At 43.3% G+C, this 16739-nt stretch overlaps 1 protein-coding gene across 1 annotated transcript in view; it reads right to left on the bottom strand.

Annotated features, from left to right (window-relative positions):
- Positions 1-14006, bottom strand: part of CLDN14 (claudin 14) — a 94767-nt gene extending 80761 nt beyond the window's left edge. Inside the window, exon 1 of the mRNA XM_019730333.2 lies at positions 13656-14006. The gene's annotated coding sequence lies outside the window, so the exon portion shown is untranslated. The remainder of the gene's footprint in view (positions 1-13655) is intronic.
- Between the last annotated feature and the right edge of the window lie 2733 nt (positions 14007-16739).

The following is a 16739-nucleotide window of genomic DNA, read 5'->3' as shown; positions in this document are numbered from 1 at the left end:
ATAGAGGCACAAAGGAGGGAGATGACCCTGGTCGCTGTGCACCTTTTGGTCCACTCCATTGAATCCCTTTTCTTGGGGTGTCATGGCCAATAGATTATGGGTGTGGTCAGTGAACCACAGCTTTTGAGTCCAATAGACAGTGGGTTGGAAGTCTAGCTCTGCCCTTCCAGGCATGTGACCTTTGGCCAATTCCCCAGCTCAACTCTCTGTGGTTTCTTTCTGTGCAGAGAACGCTGTTGGCCTCAGCGGATGGCTGTTACCGTGTTTCCCCAAAAATAAGACCTACCGTGTTTCCCCAAAAATAAGACACAATCAGCTCTAATGTGTCTTTTGGAGCAAAAATTAATATAGGACCTGGTATATTATATTATGTTATGTTATGTTATGTTACGTTATGTTATGTTATATTATATTATTATTGTATTATACCAAAATAAGGCCAGGTCTTGTATTAATTTTTGCTCCAAAAGACGCATTAGAGATGACTGTCTGTCTAGGTCTTATTTTCGGGGAAACAGTAGCATTAAACGGGACGAATGACATAAAAGCACTTAGAACAGTGCGTGAACAAGAGGTACCAGTTCCTGTGAGTTCTCTCTTTGCCCACAGTTGTCTGGCTGAGAAAAGGTCTCAGTAAATGGAATTGCATTAACTTACACCAGTTTTGTCCAAATATCTTGTCTCGGATTGATTTTCAGTTGAAGAGGCTCCTATGAAAGTATGTTTATGTGAAATGTTTTCCCTCACTTCTGGGGTGATTAATTATCTCCAACACATCACTTACATGGTTTGGGGAGGTTATTGTTTGAGGGAATCCGAGGTAAATAGATCTATCTGAAAGTGCAGCATCCTCAAAATTCGAGAATATTCCTCTGTAAGGGACTGGTCCAGTAAATGTGGATTTTTCTATTAGGTTGGTGCAAAAGTAATTGCAGTTTAAAAGGTTAAAAATAATTGCAAAACCCACCATTACTTTTGCACCAACCTAATAGTATATGGGATCTGTGTACAGATTTTTGCCTTTAAAATGATCGCCGTTGACAAGACCAAGGTCACAATCACGGTGCCCTGACGCGTAAGCTTCCTACACGCAGAACCTGATCTCTCTGCTTCGCGAGGTCTCACTTCACGGGGACCCCACTTGTGTGCTCCTAACACTAGTTCCTCCTGCTGGGCCATCTCTCACATCTTTCAAGTCAAGCTTTGCAGCTTGTCAGTCTTAAAGCCCCACACTAGTTACCCTTTAGGACGTGCCCCTCCCCTCAGAGGGGTAACACGGGTTGTGGGCGGGTGAGGTGCCAAAGAGAAGACTTGAGAGATGCCCTGGAGGTAAAATGGGAAAATAGTCATTTTTATTCCAATACTGAGTGCAGGAAACGTTGCAATATTGTTTATTTTTTCCAAATTAATCTGATCTTCCTCTTTAAGACCCTAGTCACTGGGTTGAAGGGGGAGAAAAAAAATGTAGTATTTAGTCTGGTTTAAAACCTAGTCCCAGCCATAACCCAGTGATTCTTGAACTATCTGTGTGGTAACGGAACCCTTTTATTTTGTTTGTTTCTCTTTAATTTCCAATTGGTTACAGATACTTTCATGAAATCCAATAGAAAAGAGTTACTAGAAAATAAAATTTAAAAAGACATACAAAGTACCAGTCAATTTTTTTCCCCTGATCGGTTTCAATAAACATGAAATTATCCTGTCAAATTGCTACAAGAGCTTCTGGATAGCTCCCCTCAGTTTTTGTACTTCTGTCATCCCCTGCTGGCAACAGTTTGAGGACCCGCCTCAGTCCTCAGACCCACTGGTTTAAACAGTCTCCAAAGGTTTATCTTGACCTGTCTGGTTCCATTCTCACCCCTGTGTCTCCTCCGAGGTGCTATCTAGGAAAATGGAGGAAAGAGGAGGGCTCAAGAGCCCTCCCTTGGGGGAAGAGGCCTGGTACTAATACAGGTCCGTGGGTGGGGCTGGTCAGCTGAGTGCAGTTGGCCAGCGGTGTTCATGGCTGATGAAACCTAGAGCTGTTCCTTCTTGACTAGTCAGGATCAAGTGGCCCTGTACCATGGCTTTGGGTACAGCAGAGAACATTCTGGGAGAGCATTCTGGGGTTCTGCCATGGCCTCCATCTACCTCTGGACATGCTTTGATGCAAGTCACTTGGTGCCCACCATAGTGGGCCACCTGGCAGACTCTGCCACTCAGCTGTCTAATGGCCTCATTCGGGTATCATTGGACTCTGCCAGACAATGCCCCTACATCCTCTTGTTTTCTCAGGGGCTCTCTGTGTTGGTGAGGGACCATCCAGCAGAGTGATGTCCCCCAAATACACAGCGGCATGAACTGTCAGCCTTCTGTATTCCCTTCTAATTAGTGAAAGCACTTTCTTCCCTCTGGGTCTCTTCCAGGAGAGGTGAGTTGGGACCCACACATTTCACCACTAATTCCTTCTGCCAGCCGCCTACGTCCCACAATCCTCCAGAGCTGGAAGGAGCAGGGGCCACTCCCTCCTTCCTTCTGAATATAAAACTCTATGGTTTAGTCTTCCATGCCTGGCTCAGAGTATGCCAATGGATAGAAAAGGATTGAGGGAAGCCTTTCTCTCAAAAATACTTTACTGTCCAGTTTATTGTTTTGCTGCAAAATCCTATTTTGAGTGGCAGAAGCTGAATATTATTTTTTCATTTTCTTTGCATTCCTTCCATGATACTCTTAAATCTCTTAATGTATGAAAATGCCACTATGATGATGAGGATTATCATTATCACTGTCATCTGTGAGAGGTGACATACCATCCAGTTAATGTATTCATTAGGGTAATTTCTCTGCTTAATCCACCCGCATCCAATTTCATGTAGGGAAACAGAAACTCTGAAGGAATAGGACTAGGATGGGTGATATTTGATGGGGTGGGACAATGGGGCATTCCATGGGGCCTGCACTGTGGGTCCTTTTAGCAGACATGAGTCACCACGAAGACCCAAGGACAGGAAGTAGGCTGCAGCAAAAAGGTGGGACCCCAGGGGAAACAGGAAAAGATGAACTTCGCCCACTTCATAATTCTGCTCCGGTTCATCCTTCAGCTGAATACTAAGCTTATTTTCACTTCTGGCTCAAAAAAACATAACCGTACTTCTTCTGGAGCATTCCTGAGGAAAAGGACCCATATTCCTTCCTAATGTGAAGCCCCACCAATTCTCCACAGTGGATGGCTTCCAACCCACACGTCGCCTTATATTTATGATTTACTCATCAGTTTTGCTTTAGAAAATAATTTTTAGTAACCTCTAAGGAAATACTTTCTCCCTTATCTTTAAAATATTCAAATGACATCCCCCCACCCCCACCCATTCTGTGCTCTTTTTGCTTGAACAAATTACATCTGGCCTCTTTCCTGCCTGGGGAGTGGACAACGACGGTGTGGGATGGAGACTTGGCTTGTTCTCGGCACCGTGTCTACTTGTCAAGCTGTGTAGTTTTGTGGTGAGCCCACTGGCCTGGGAATTCTAATAACCCTGGCTTCATGGGTAATTTGGGGTAAGTTATTCATTCTGTTCTTCATTTAGCTCCTCTGCAAAATGGGGCAAATAATAACAGCATGATTTTGAAGCCATAACAAGATGATGGAAATAAAAGTGGTCACCTTCATCTAACCATGAACTTGGGTGCCGCACAAACGAGGACTGAAATGTTATCATTCTTCAGGGGAGTCACATTTCATGAAGAGCTCCGTGTTTTACATTTTTTTTTCTTAAATAAAAGAAGTAAAGAAAAAATAAACAACGATAGCAGCCTGAGATTCATGGGTTACCTTCTCTGCTTCTTGTTAGAACGGAAAAGTGTCACACTGCTTTGAAAAGTTAATCACAGAGGACTTTGAAGGCGTAGATCTAAGCACAGTTACAGGTACTATAGGAAAAATATTGTGGTCAGAGTATCTCCATGCATTATTTGGGTTTTAAATCCTAAATCACTACATAAAATACATAGTCTGGTTTAGGCTACCCAACTAGACATGTTGGCCTGGTTCCCTTTCTCCAGAGCTCTCTCCTAATAACCAAACATAAAAAAGCAGGGCTTTTTTCAAAGTTGCAAGTCAATGTGCTGTAAACATGGGTCTGAGGTTAGAATATTGAATTCCATGAATATCAACAATCTGTCTTACCCCATTAATCAGAGGTTTACAGTCTCTACAGTCTTAAGAGCCATGGGGCCGTCACTGATAATTCTCTGTCAAAGAGAAATGTAATCATCTAGACATGTGCTCGAAGAGGAATTTTTTCCCCTTGTTGATTTTATGTAGGAAATGATTATTAGAAAATGTTGGCTCATATGGTGGCTTAGAGGTTTGGGGAAGAGGCCTCATGTTGGGGATGGTGGAGACGTGGGTGACACACAGAACCCTTGGACAGGGTTTTGCAAACCCAAAGAGCTTCAGCAATTTGTTGGGCTGGGTCTCCCTGTGCGTGGTCTCCTTTGGGACCTATTCCAGAGCGGTGAAATGAATAATCCTCCAATCCACTCCCTGTCCCCCAGGCGCTATTACCCTGTATTTGAATTATGTTATCAAGAGACAGATATTGGTTCAATTCCGGTCCCCCAAACTCTAAGGAAATATACTCCATTCCTGGCAGAAAAGTACATTTCATGACCTACAAGCCCATGGTTCTTAAGTCTGGCTTCTCTGTTCCCCAGCCAGCTCCACCGTGGTTCTGTGGAGTCCTTGGAAATGCCAAAGACCAGGCAGGTTGGGAACGTGCTTCCGTGACAGCTCAGCCTGACACCAAAGGGGATTCCAGTCAGTGTCTAGGTCCCCCCAGGTCGGCACAATTAACCTTCTTTGCCTTCAGATATAAATCTCCCATTGGACATTCCATGGTACTTGTCAAGAAGGTTACCTGACTGTCTAAGACAGGTGTGGTCCTGTGTGCTGGGCTTCAACATGTACGCAAGGGTGGCAGGCACCAGAGAACTTCTAGTTATAGCTAAGCCATGCCGAGCTAGGAACAAAGGGTACAATTTTAAGGAGTTTGGTTAACCATTTGGGGGAGGAAAACACTAGCACCTCCAATTTGGGGCCTTAAGACTATAGAGCTCTCGGAAAAACCCATTCCCAAAGTCTAGGACAGACGTATTTCCATCTCACATTTCCTTGGCCATCACTGAGAAGCGAGGCTGGGGTATAGTTGTGTTAAGTCCCTCTACAACAGCAACAAATTATATATATATATATGATTCTAAAGTCACTTTCACGGTGTTTCACTGAAAACCTTAGGTGTCATGTGTTGCTGTTAACAGGCAAAATAATTTCCCACCAAAGACGTCCAAGTCATAATCCCCAGAACCTATGACTGTGTCATGTTATGTGGCAAGGGCCAGGTTAGGTTGCAGATGGAATTAAGGTTGCTCACCAGCGGGCCTTATAATAAGAAGATTATCCTGGATTATCTGGATGGGCCCAGTGTAATCCCAAGGGCCCTTCATTGTGGAAGACAGCGGCAAAGGGTCAGTGTCAGATGATGCGATGTGAGAAAGACTGGACCAGCCATTGCTGGTGGGAGAAGAGGCCATGAGCCAAGGAATGCAGGCAGCTTCTAGAAGCTGGAAAATACAAGGCAATGGATTCTCCCCTAGAGCCTCCAGAAAGGAATGCAGCCTTGCTAACACCTGGATTTTAGCCCAGCGAGATCCACTATCGACCTCCAGAACTGTAAGAGAATAAATCGGTGCTGCTTTAAGCCACTCAGCTTGTGGTAATTTGTTACAGTAGCCACATGAAAACTAATACAGTTAGCTGCCTCAATGTTTTCTTCTGATCGATACAAGTTACAAAAGAACGAATTTTGATGCTTTCCAGGGCAAGTCAGGTGGGAAGAGAGGTTTCGAGAAGAGGTTGGCTCCGCCCAGCATGGGATGGATTTGAGACAGCAGGTGGGTAAGCAGTTTTGTCTGTCTACCTGCCTCTATCTGTGGTTTGTGAGGACAAGCATGAGGTCCCCACGCTCTTTCCCTGGTTCTTTTGAAAGATGGCCATCTTGAACACCAGAGCCATTGGTTCTTCAGAAGCAGCCCTGCAATCTTCTTAGAGTACGGTTGACCTTGAACAACACAAGGGTTACGGGGACCAACCACCAGCGCAGTCAAAAATCCATGGGTAACTTTTAACTCCCCCCAAACTTTATCAATAGCCTACTGTTGACTGGAAATAGTGCCCGTAACGTAAACAGTCGATTAACACAGATTTTGTATGTTACATGTATTATATACTGTATTCTTTTTTTAAAATATATATATTTGTAATTAAAGTTTATTGGGGTATATACTGTGTTCTTACAATAAAGTAAGCTAGAGAAAAGAAAATGTTAAGAAAATCATAAGGAGGAGAAAATACATTTACTGTGTTTGTTGAAAAAAATCTGAGTATAAATGGACCCACACCATTCAAACCCGTGTTGTTCAAGGCTCAACTGTACTATGGTTTCCATTTTTCCCAATGTGTCTTTTTTTAAAAAAAAATTCTTTTACTATGTAGCCCTGCCTTGCTGGAAAGATCCATAAAGTTTCAGACTTCCTTTCCTGGTGGTGTACTTGTCAGCCAGTTCTGAGGGTGGCAAAGTAGCCTTGCTATAGAGCATTTGCCAATTTCCATGGTGTAAATGCTTCCAAGTTAATGTCACCGAATGCAGAGGTGGGAAGAGATGCCCACAGTCGGAACTGGACAGGCTCCAGCACACGCTGAAGAATGTCTGAACCCCCCAAGAGGACTGTTTAAGGGCAGGGCCCCTGGGCCTTCAGAAAGCACCAGCCCACTGGCAGCAGTTCGGCCCTTAATAAACAGCAGTGTGCAGTCTTTCAAAGCAGTTGTGCTTTGTTTTACAGCCACTCCTGTAAGTACATTCCCTTACCCGCCTGCTGCAGCTGCTGAGGACCAATGGGAATTCTGAAAAGCCAAAGAGCAGAGTTACAGCAGCCATGAGCTGATTAAAGACACTGGTCACTAGTGGTCAAGACCAGTTTCAACTCTGGAGTGCACATTCTCTAATTCATTTTTCCTCTTTACAGTTATTTTCCAGTCTAGCTTGATTCCATAAGGTTATTTGAAAAGCACGGAAACCTGAAACCATCAGTCTTTGGGAAATTATTAAGAGCACTTTGATCATATAAGCATGTCTCATTTTATATCCATCATACCTACGCAAACTAGTAAGTCTCATTTCTACCTCTGACTTGTCCAGGATCTATTAGTAATTTGATATGAAATGCTTAAACCAGTTTGTTGGAGGAATTCTAACACACATATAGGAGACATCATGTGTATGTAATAATATGACCATTGACTTGCAATTTGGTACATGAGAAAGGGAATAACATTACCTACTCATACGATTGTTTGAAAGAGGAAGGGGGTGAATATTTGTCACTCAGGATCACAGTAGGTGCTTTAGAATAGTTTGTTAAATAAATATAAACAATTAAATATGACTTTTTAAAATTGAGAATTTAAGAGGTCTTTGACTTGGGAGAACTAGTCAAATATCACCCTACACTATCGATGCAAATCACAGCATAATCAAATAATTTCTCCCTTGCGTTTTTTCACTGAAGCTTTTTAAAATTTTATTGCATTTCAGTGAAACTGGACACTCGCAGTGACTCTGTCCTCTGAGCTGGGCTCCTGGGGCCGTATGGTCACTGCAGCCCACCCGCGTAAGCTCTGACCATTTATGACCTGCGTCATGCAGCTGCTCTCTGCGTGATTTAGGTGGCCTTGGCTCCATATCTTCCAAATGTGGGCACCAGCAGGCTGCCTCATGCAAAAGCATTGTCTTTTTCGCCCACCTGCACAACACACACCTAAATGAAGGGGCCCATTCACCCTGTGCTCCACATTTCCCTCCAAATTAATTCCAAAGGCCAGGTGATGGTCTGGCCTCAATAGGCCCTGCTCACTGGGTTCAGGATTATAAATCAGGGGCCTCACATCGATGGGTGAAGAGGCCGGAAGACATCTGTCTGGCAGCGGGAAGAAGGAGGTGCTTGCGAGCCACTGGGCTGACTGCAAACTCTTAAGCTCCTGGGACTGGGAAGGTTGGGATAAAAGGAAAAGGTGAACATTAAAGATGGTGGAGCTGCATTTTCCAGAGCATGTCTTCATCCCATTGTGAATTGATCTGCAGCCCTGGCTTTCATCAACTGTGTAATACCTCAAAGACAGCCTGACATCTCATACTCACCAACAATTAGAAGGCTGATCCAAGAGGCCTGCCCTGCCCCAGGACGGAGCTTGGAGGGTGTGTGCGTCCTTATAGAAAAAGCTCTTGCCTAGAAATTGAATCCAGTTTCTTTTTCCTGTGTTTGTTTTGCAATCCACCCTTGGAAGGCAAAGCTGATGTAGGAAAGCCGTAATTCTCCAAGGCACACCGCTTCAATTAAGAGACAGAGAAAGCCAGAGGGGCCCAGAGCTTCAGGAGGAGCCGACCGTAGATTAATGGATGCTCAAGAATGCTGCCTCCGAAGCGGGGAATTGTTGATTTATGTCTATTCACATATTCCGAAGCACTTAACTCACGGTGTTCCTCAATCATAGCGTGACTACACGACCACTTTCACTTTGGGGGATGGGGTGTGAGGGTCTGTTTTGTTGGTTGAGCTTTGATAAGTTAGCTCTTTATTACAATGCTTTGGGTTCAAACCTCTTTGTAAACTGAGAACGCTTTCCATCTAGTCCCCTCTCTCCTCTTGTCCCACATATAACCTCCTTGGCTATTCTTAATACGCAAAACACTTTCTTCCTTTGAGCCTGAAATAGTCCAGGCTCCATGCACCTCAGTCCCAGGTGTTTTTTACCCAGGGTGGTTTGAGCCAAATCAGCTCAGCCATTTTTTCTACGGATGGGGGAAGGAGGGAAATCAGTGTTTTCCCCAGGTTTAACCAAAGTCATCTATTTTTCTTTTTCCATTCATTTGTTTCACTCAGAGGACATTTCCTCAGCACCTACTATGTGGCAGCTCAATGCTAAGCAAGAGAGATTCGGTAAGAAAGGAGATTTTCCCCTTTTCACATGAGCTCCCAGTCCCCTGAAGGAGACAGATGAGGAAATCAATAATTACGACAGTGAGAGGCCTTGAGGAAAGGCAACTAGGAAATGCTTCCAGGACGAGAGGACCCCAGAGCTGAATATTAAAGAACTGGGAGTTTAGTGAGTGGATAGTGAGCCAGCTTGGACTCATGAGGGAACTTGGCTTATCCCCGGAGCCGCAGGTAGCTGGGCTGGATGGAGTGTGAGGTGTGGGACTGGACTAGTGAATTAGACAGAGGGTCCTACCTGCCATGCATGTGACACAGGATGCACTACTCTGAACGCCCTTCAATAAAGGCCTCACTGCCCCAGGGCAGGTCTGCCTCAGCTTTTGAGCCCAGGACACGCTGTCCTGAGGTGCCCCAGCCAATGGCTGAGCGAGGAGGAGGCAGAGGGTCTCAGGCATTCCCATCCCACGTGGGGCTCCTCTAATGGGCAGTCTGTGCTTTGGGCTCCTCTAGAGCCTCTGGCATGGGGGTGGAGAGAATTTGAACACAGTACCACTCACAAACATACTGGACAAGCCATTTTATGGAAGTGACTGTCATTTGAATCCAATAACTAATCAACGTACTCAACTAACCAATGTGACCTTTTCTTTTGTTTATTGCTGAATTAAGTGGCACTATGTTAGTATGCTGAATCCATTTACACCAGGAAAAGGCAAATGGTATGACATTTACAATATAAGGACAGTGAATTATTTTTATTTCAAAGTTTCCAACTATTAAGACAACTTACTCTAAAAATTCATAACAAAAGGAGAAATGTTTAGTTATTCATCAGAGTTACAAAATAGTCCTGATTTTGAGGAAAACTCTTCATTATGAAAGAATGCTAGCTAATAAATATCAAATAAATGACAAAATTAGAAAACCACCGTTTTGTAATCTTGAACGAAATGACTGATTCAGCCAAGAATCATCAGCGGAGTTTAGAAACATTTAGGGAAGAGTTGATGGGGAAACTGATAACTCACAGATGCAAAGACTTGCCCCACAAATGACTTGCTAGTCATAAAAGTGAAAGATAATTTTATAAGGGAAAGATCTGTGGGCACCTTCTTAGCCCAAACATCAATCTTCACATCACTGAGAATGGGGGGACCTGGCACCGATGCGATGCAGTGATGGTTTCTTGGCCAAAAAAAGGTTTAGCCTGAAATTGGCCAATCCTTAAGATATAACTGCCACTGTACAGGAAGTGGCTGGATAGTGGATTGTCTGTAAAAACAACCAATGCAGTGCAGGTTGTGGCGGAATATATTCCCATTTTTAAAAGATACTTGCTAACTTGCCTAGTAACATAGTGTCATTACTACATTATCGTAGTAAAGTCTGTAATTTATTTTAAATTACAACAACAACAACAACAACAGAAAACAAGATTGTCACAAATGGTGGCATAATATAAACAGTTGTTCAATCTGGATGGTAAATATAAGGTTGTTCGTTAGATTACATTCTTTTCTGTATGTATGAAATTTTTCATAATATAAAGTAAAAGAGGGAGATGCTCAAGATAAAAAAATTTTTTAAATGAAAGCTCCTAGAGAACACACCTACTTTTTACCAAATATTTTTATGGTTCTGTGTAGAAAGCTGCAAATTCTTAGGTTCTGCGAAAATGATATTCCTGGTCCAGTTTAGAAAGAATTCCAGTTGAAAAAATCAGCCATTCAGGGAACAGAATGCTCAGCATGCTTCCTGTAACACCCTTACTGCAGTATATTAGTGAGAATAATTATGTCAGGGGCGCTGAAAATTATATAAGGTAGTACGACCATTAAAGGCTTTTTAAAACCTCCACCTCCATGTGTTGTAACCCAGAGCTTATTCAGTGTAATGGTTTTCCAACTGTTGTTTTCTGTGTTGTGTTCTCTGTCCACGACATGGTCAGTGGTGTTCAGAGTGGCATAAAAGAGCCAAGAATGTGTGTCCTTCAATGTGCAGAGACAAGCAGACGTCATTCTCACTCCACTTCTACGGTGATGGACCCCAGGGTTCAGTGCAGGCCTGGGGGTTGGACGGTTTCCAGCAATGGAAGGGGGGAGACGCCTGTGAAGGAGTGAACTTCACACCCAACCGCAGACTGCAAAGATGGAGATTCTTGGAATGGAATGCCTTTTGGAGCTGAAGAACACACTGTTACCTCCAGGTGCCCTGATTGATGCTGAAGGACCCTGCCAAATGCCGTTCTCCAGACTGGAAATTCCAGGATAGTGCTGGTACTGGAGAATGACATTTTCTTGGAATGTCACCAGGAGTTATAAAGTACTCTCCCCACCCCTACGTGTCTAAGGTATGAAGGGTAAAGGTCAACATATAGAAAAGTTAAATGATCATAAAAACATCACTATGGATTTAACTGGGAAGAATCTGCGAAGGATGGTGTCTCACTGAATCGTCTCAAGCCCAGTTCGTAAGGGCTCCCTCCTCCCTCAATCAAATCAGATGCAGCAACAGGACTGGCAAGTGGAGCCTGCACTGAAGCACCACCGGTTTTGTTTTACAAGCGTCTCTGATTCTGCAATCTGCAGCATACAGAGGACCCTTTTGCAATTCTGGTGCCAATACTCCCTGGGCTTGTTAGCCAGGCTTTTACTGCCCGTGGTTGGGTTTGCTTTGTTTTGTTTGGGGGTCGCTATGTAATTCCAACCCTGGCGTCATCCACATCTGTGCAGGGGGCTTGTGTGCGTGTGAACTGGATGTGCTCCTCAAACAGCAGGGGGCACCCCGAGGGCACACCATGCACCCTTCATTTGCAGCTTGATGTGGCCCATCACCTATGGATGACCTGCTCTCTGCAGAGGCTGGACTTGGAGCTGCTTCTCCAGCCACAGAGCTCCACACCCTTCACACAGACCCCCATGGTGACGAGGGATTGAGGAGAAAACTTGGCCTTCTTAGCACCTCTCTTAGCTGACACAAAAGATTTATTACCACGCCTCCAACATTACGTGGTAATAAGTGACAGTTGGTATCATTTCTTATCAGCCTAAGAATTTTCAAGTCTGGCTAAATTCCTTTTTTTTGCACCCAGTGAGTGTAGGGAATTTTGATTGCTTTTTAAGCAGATGCTTTGGAAGTAATGGGGCAAAAGAGTGGGCTCCAAAGTCAAGAACTTTGATTCAAATTTGATCTCTGCTACTTATTGTCTGTGTGACCTGGCAAACAACTGAATCTTAGCCTCAGTTTCCTCATCTGTGAATTAGATCGAATGATGATATTAATTTCATAATGTCTTTGAGAGGAATGAATGAAGTGATGCATGTAAATTGCTTAGCTTGGTTCCCAGTATACAGTCGGCGCCCTCTGAATAGTATCATTTTTAATTTTGCTCCTTCCTGTTTGATGCAAAACCTGTGGATGTGATTTATGAAGTGACAATTGGAGGGTATTTCAAAATCATGTCTACTGTGCACATATAGGAAATACAGTGTAAGAACTGAAGAAAAAAATGACAGCACTAGGTATTAATACTCGGTTACTGCAATTTGAAAGGTGCATAGACAAAGGTGTGAATTATGAGTGGTTGCAAAGTCTTGGGGCCCATCTAAGACTGGGTGTTGTTTGAAATTTGGCAGTTGATATAAAGGATTTGTTTTATGAACTTTCCTCTGTACACATCATCCCATCAAAATTATCACCACCACCACCACCACAGCAATAAAACCTTTAGAACCTAAGACATATTAATAGATGGTTAAAACAGCCACACCTATGTTTCTCAATTTATTTACTGTCTAATTAGCCTTAAATTATTTATTTTATATCAATAAAACCGTAAGGAGCTACAAAAAAAAAAATCACTAGAATTACATGAGTTTAGCAAGATCATGATCTACAAAGTCAGTACACAAATATCAGTCATATTTCTATGTACCTGTGACAAATGTTTGAAAATGAAATTTAAAAAATCAGCACCATTTACAATGGCATTCAAAACTTTAAATACCTGGAAATAAATCTACTGAAAGATGTATAAGACCTCTACATGAAAACTATAAAACTTTTCTGAGAAAAATGAAAGAGATCTAAATAAATGGAATATTTCCATGTTCATCAAATGGAAGATTCAATATCGTTAAGATGTCTAGTTTTCCTAAACTTATATATTGTTTCAACACAAACTCTATAAAAATTCCAGCAGGCTTTTTTTGAAGAAATAAATGAGCTGATTCCAAATGGACCTACAATATCCAAAATGAGTTTGAAAAAATAATACAAACTTGGAAGACAACACTATGTGATTTCAAGATGTATTATAAAGCTGCAGTAATCAAGACACTAGGGTATTGGCATAAAGATATACATATAAGTCAATTGAATAAAATAGTCGATGAATAGACTGACATATAGTCAATTGATTTTCCACTAAGATGCTAATGGAGAAAGAAAAGTCTTTGCAGTAAATATTGCTAGAAACAGAATATACCGTATTTATACCGTGGACTACTATTCAGGATAAAAAAGAATGAACTATTGATACACCCAAGAACATCCATGGTTGGCAGAGACTCCAATCTCAAGATAAAACGAAGCAGAGGTGGAATGTGTAAACCACAAGCGCAACTCACCGTGTTGGTGTCTCCCCAGCCCTGTCCGGCACTACATCAGCATGTTCTTCCGGGATCCTCTTGAACATCTTACTCAGCCTCTGGCCCAGGTGCCCCTCGGCTCCCAACTCCTGCCTGGCTGGGTCGCGTGCGCTCTCTCCGTAGCTTCCCCCAGCTTGACCTCAACATCAATCAGAGCCACCTGGCCTCCGGCGTCAGGCCTCACTTTGCTCTTTGCTCCTTCTTCCCTAAGCCGAAGGGCGGGAGTCTCTGCTGGTGCTCAGCTTGCTCCTGCGTGGATGCCTCTCCGCCTTGTGGCAACACCTAGTTTCAGCTATCAACGCTGCCCTTTCAGTACCTGCTGTCTCAACTCTGTCCACTCTAAAAAGGGGCCAGTGTCTCTCAGGACCAGCTTAAAGAGTCACTATTCTCTTAACAAAAGGCCAATCAAATACTAAGATGGTTTCACTGACGTCTCTCCCGGCTCAAATGACCTGTTTTCTTAGGCCTCATTGTTTCTGGTCACCGCTGGTGCCTCTTGGTGTTCAAATTCTGAAGAAAGCCCAGACTGAGAGTGGTGTTAGGCAACAGGAAAATATCCGGAGGAAAAGCAAGGGTGTGAAGGGTGGAGGAAAAGCAAGGGTGTGAAGGCCGACTCATGGAAGAAATGCATACACCAGAGCAGTCAGCATTGAGGCCCAGAGAAGAGAGAAGAGACAGGGAAGAGGTGGCTGGGGGTGAAATCGACCCAGGAGGTGAGAAGAAATACACACGGAAAGTGACTCCTTAAAAATAGGTGAAGGCCAGGAAAAAACAGGACCATAAAAAAAAACACAAAAAAACAAAAAGGGAACTTGATGATTAGGGTTAAAACTTTTTTTTTTTTAAGGGTTAAAACTTTTGTTATCAGGGAAAGGTGAAGGGAAAAGAAGCTTCTTTTCCCCATCTGTTTTCTGCCCAGGTGACTTTCCATAGCACACCCACTTCCATTTTCCCACGTGGCCTCATCCTAATGACCAAAGCCAAGCAGGCATTATAGTCTCAGTTGTTCAAGCTGAAGCCCAGGGTCTAGAAAGCTTAGCTATCTTGCCCATTGGGAGGCCCAAAGTTTATCTAGAGCTTGACTTAAAGTTTGATGTGCTCTCCCTTGTTCACTGTTCATTCCTACCTTGCACAGTCTGTTCTCCAATTCAAGTTGGATGGGTAATATAATGCCTGCTGGCACCTCCAGTGTGTAAGACTCTGTTCTTGGCACCAGGGCAATTCAGCATGGCGGACTTGCAAGCCAACCAGTCTTGGAGGTGGGCAGGTTTGGGTTTGAGTCCCAGCACAGCTCCTCATTAGAAGAGGGTCATATGCACTCTGAATTTCTGTGTTGGTCTTTAAAATGAGGCTAGAAGTACTTGCAGGATTAAGCAAAAGAATGGGTGTAAAGTGACTAGTGCAATGCCTTGCACTCAGTGATTGTAAATGGCCCCCAATCCTCCCTGCTCCTTTGCAATGGGACATGCAGCTTCCCATCAGAAGGTGATGTTTATTTCTCCATTCTTTGACCTGGGCTTGGCAGGTGATTTGCTTTGGCCAATGAGACATTATAAAATGTGACACCAGCAGAGATGAAGAGTGGGTATACTGGGCTTGTCTTCTCCTGCGGCCTGGAATCTGTAACCATCATGGAACAAGGGCAGGCTACCCTCCTGTGGGATGAGAGACCACGTGGCGAGAGGCCCCAGCCATCCCAACCTTCAACCTGAGGTCCCAGAAATGGGAGTGAGGCCATGCTTGACCATCCAGCCCCAACTGAGCTGGCTCAGACAAGAAGAATTGCTCACTGAATCCAGAAAATCATGAAATCATAATATGTTGGTATTATGGTCATCAGAATCACAACAACTGTTCATTATTTTAAGCCATTAAGTTTGGGAGTGGTTTGTTACACAGCAAAAGCTGGCTTGTCCAGCAACTAATAGCTGGCAACGATAACCAACAGTGATTGAGACGTCATTAGCACCAGGCACTCTGCTAAGCACGTCCCAGTTCACCAGGCTGAATCTCCCTGGTACCCAGGAGAGACTCTTCAGCACCAGAGATGCCCAGTAGATATCATTTTAAGAATTTTTAAAATTTATTTTTACTGTGTCTGAACCCAGAAAGCTTAAAAGAATACAAAAACACAATCAAGCACCACAAGTTAAAAAGAAAATGCAAGTGTGGGAGACATAAAATAAAACCAAGCATAAACAAGAAACAAAAGCAAAGATAAATATCTATACAGTGGTGGTGGGGAGGTATATTAGTCTGCGAGGGCTGTCATAACAAAGTACCACAGTCTGTATGGTGTAAACAACAGCAATTTATTTTCTCACAGTTCTGGAGGCTAGAAGTCCAAGATCAAGGTGTTGGCGGGTTTGGTTTTTCCTGAGGCCTCTCTCCTTGGCTTCTAGATGGCCATCTTCTTCTCATGTCTTCACATGGTCTCCCCTCTGTGTGTGTGTCTGTGTCCTAATTTCTTCTTCTTATCAGAACACCAGTGATATTGGATTACAGCTTACCGTAAGACCATATTTTAACTAAATTATTTCTTTAAAGGCTCTATCTTCAAATACAGTCATATTCTGAGGTCCTGGGAGTTAGGGCTTCAACATATGAATTTGGGGATAGGGATATAATTCAGCTCATAGCAGCAGAAAACCAATTTTCTCTAAGCTTTCCACAGCCAACACCAAAGGGAAACCTAGACAATTATACAAGTTCATGTCCATAAATTCAGGAAAAAGTGAACTATCTAGTAGCTAGCACTCAGCCCAGACAGAGTTTCCATGAGCATTCACATAAAATGGGATGCAACAACACCTCGATACTTCTGTTACAACAAAAACAATGGTAACTTACAAAAGGTGTCCTCTACACCCACTCTCAGCATGGGCCAGGGGTGCAAGACTGGAGAGAATAGTGGTTTAATTAAGTCAGGTTTGTTAAATGAAGGCGTAGCCACTGCCCAGGGTGGCTATCAACCTCTGGACCAGTCTTTCCACTAGAGTGGCTCCATTTCTTTGGATATTAAAGGGGTTTTTAGTATTTAAAAGAAGTTTCCATTAAAATGCA

This window comes from Rhinolophus sinicus, linkage group LG01, assembly GCF_036562045.2.
Source record: "Rhinolophus sinicus isolate RSC01 linkage group LG01, ASM3656204v1, whole genome shotgun sequence".
In the NCBI taxonomy this organism is placed as follows: Eukaryota; Metazoa; Chordata; class Mammalia; order Chiroptera; family Rhinolophidae; genus Rhinolophus; species Rhinolophus sinicus.
Note: the sequence above shows the minus strand (reverse complement) of the source record. Positions and strands in the feature narration are given on the sequence as shown.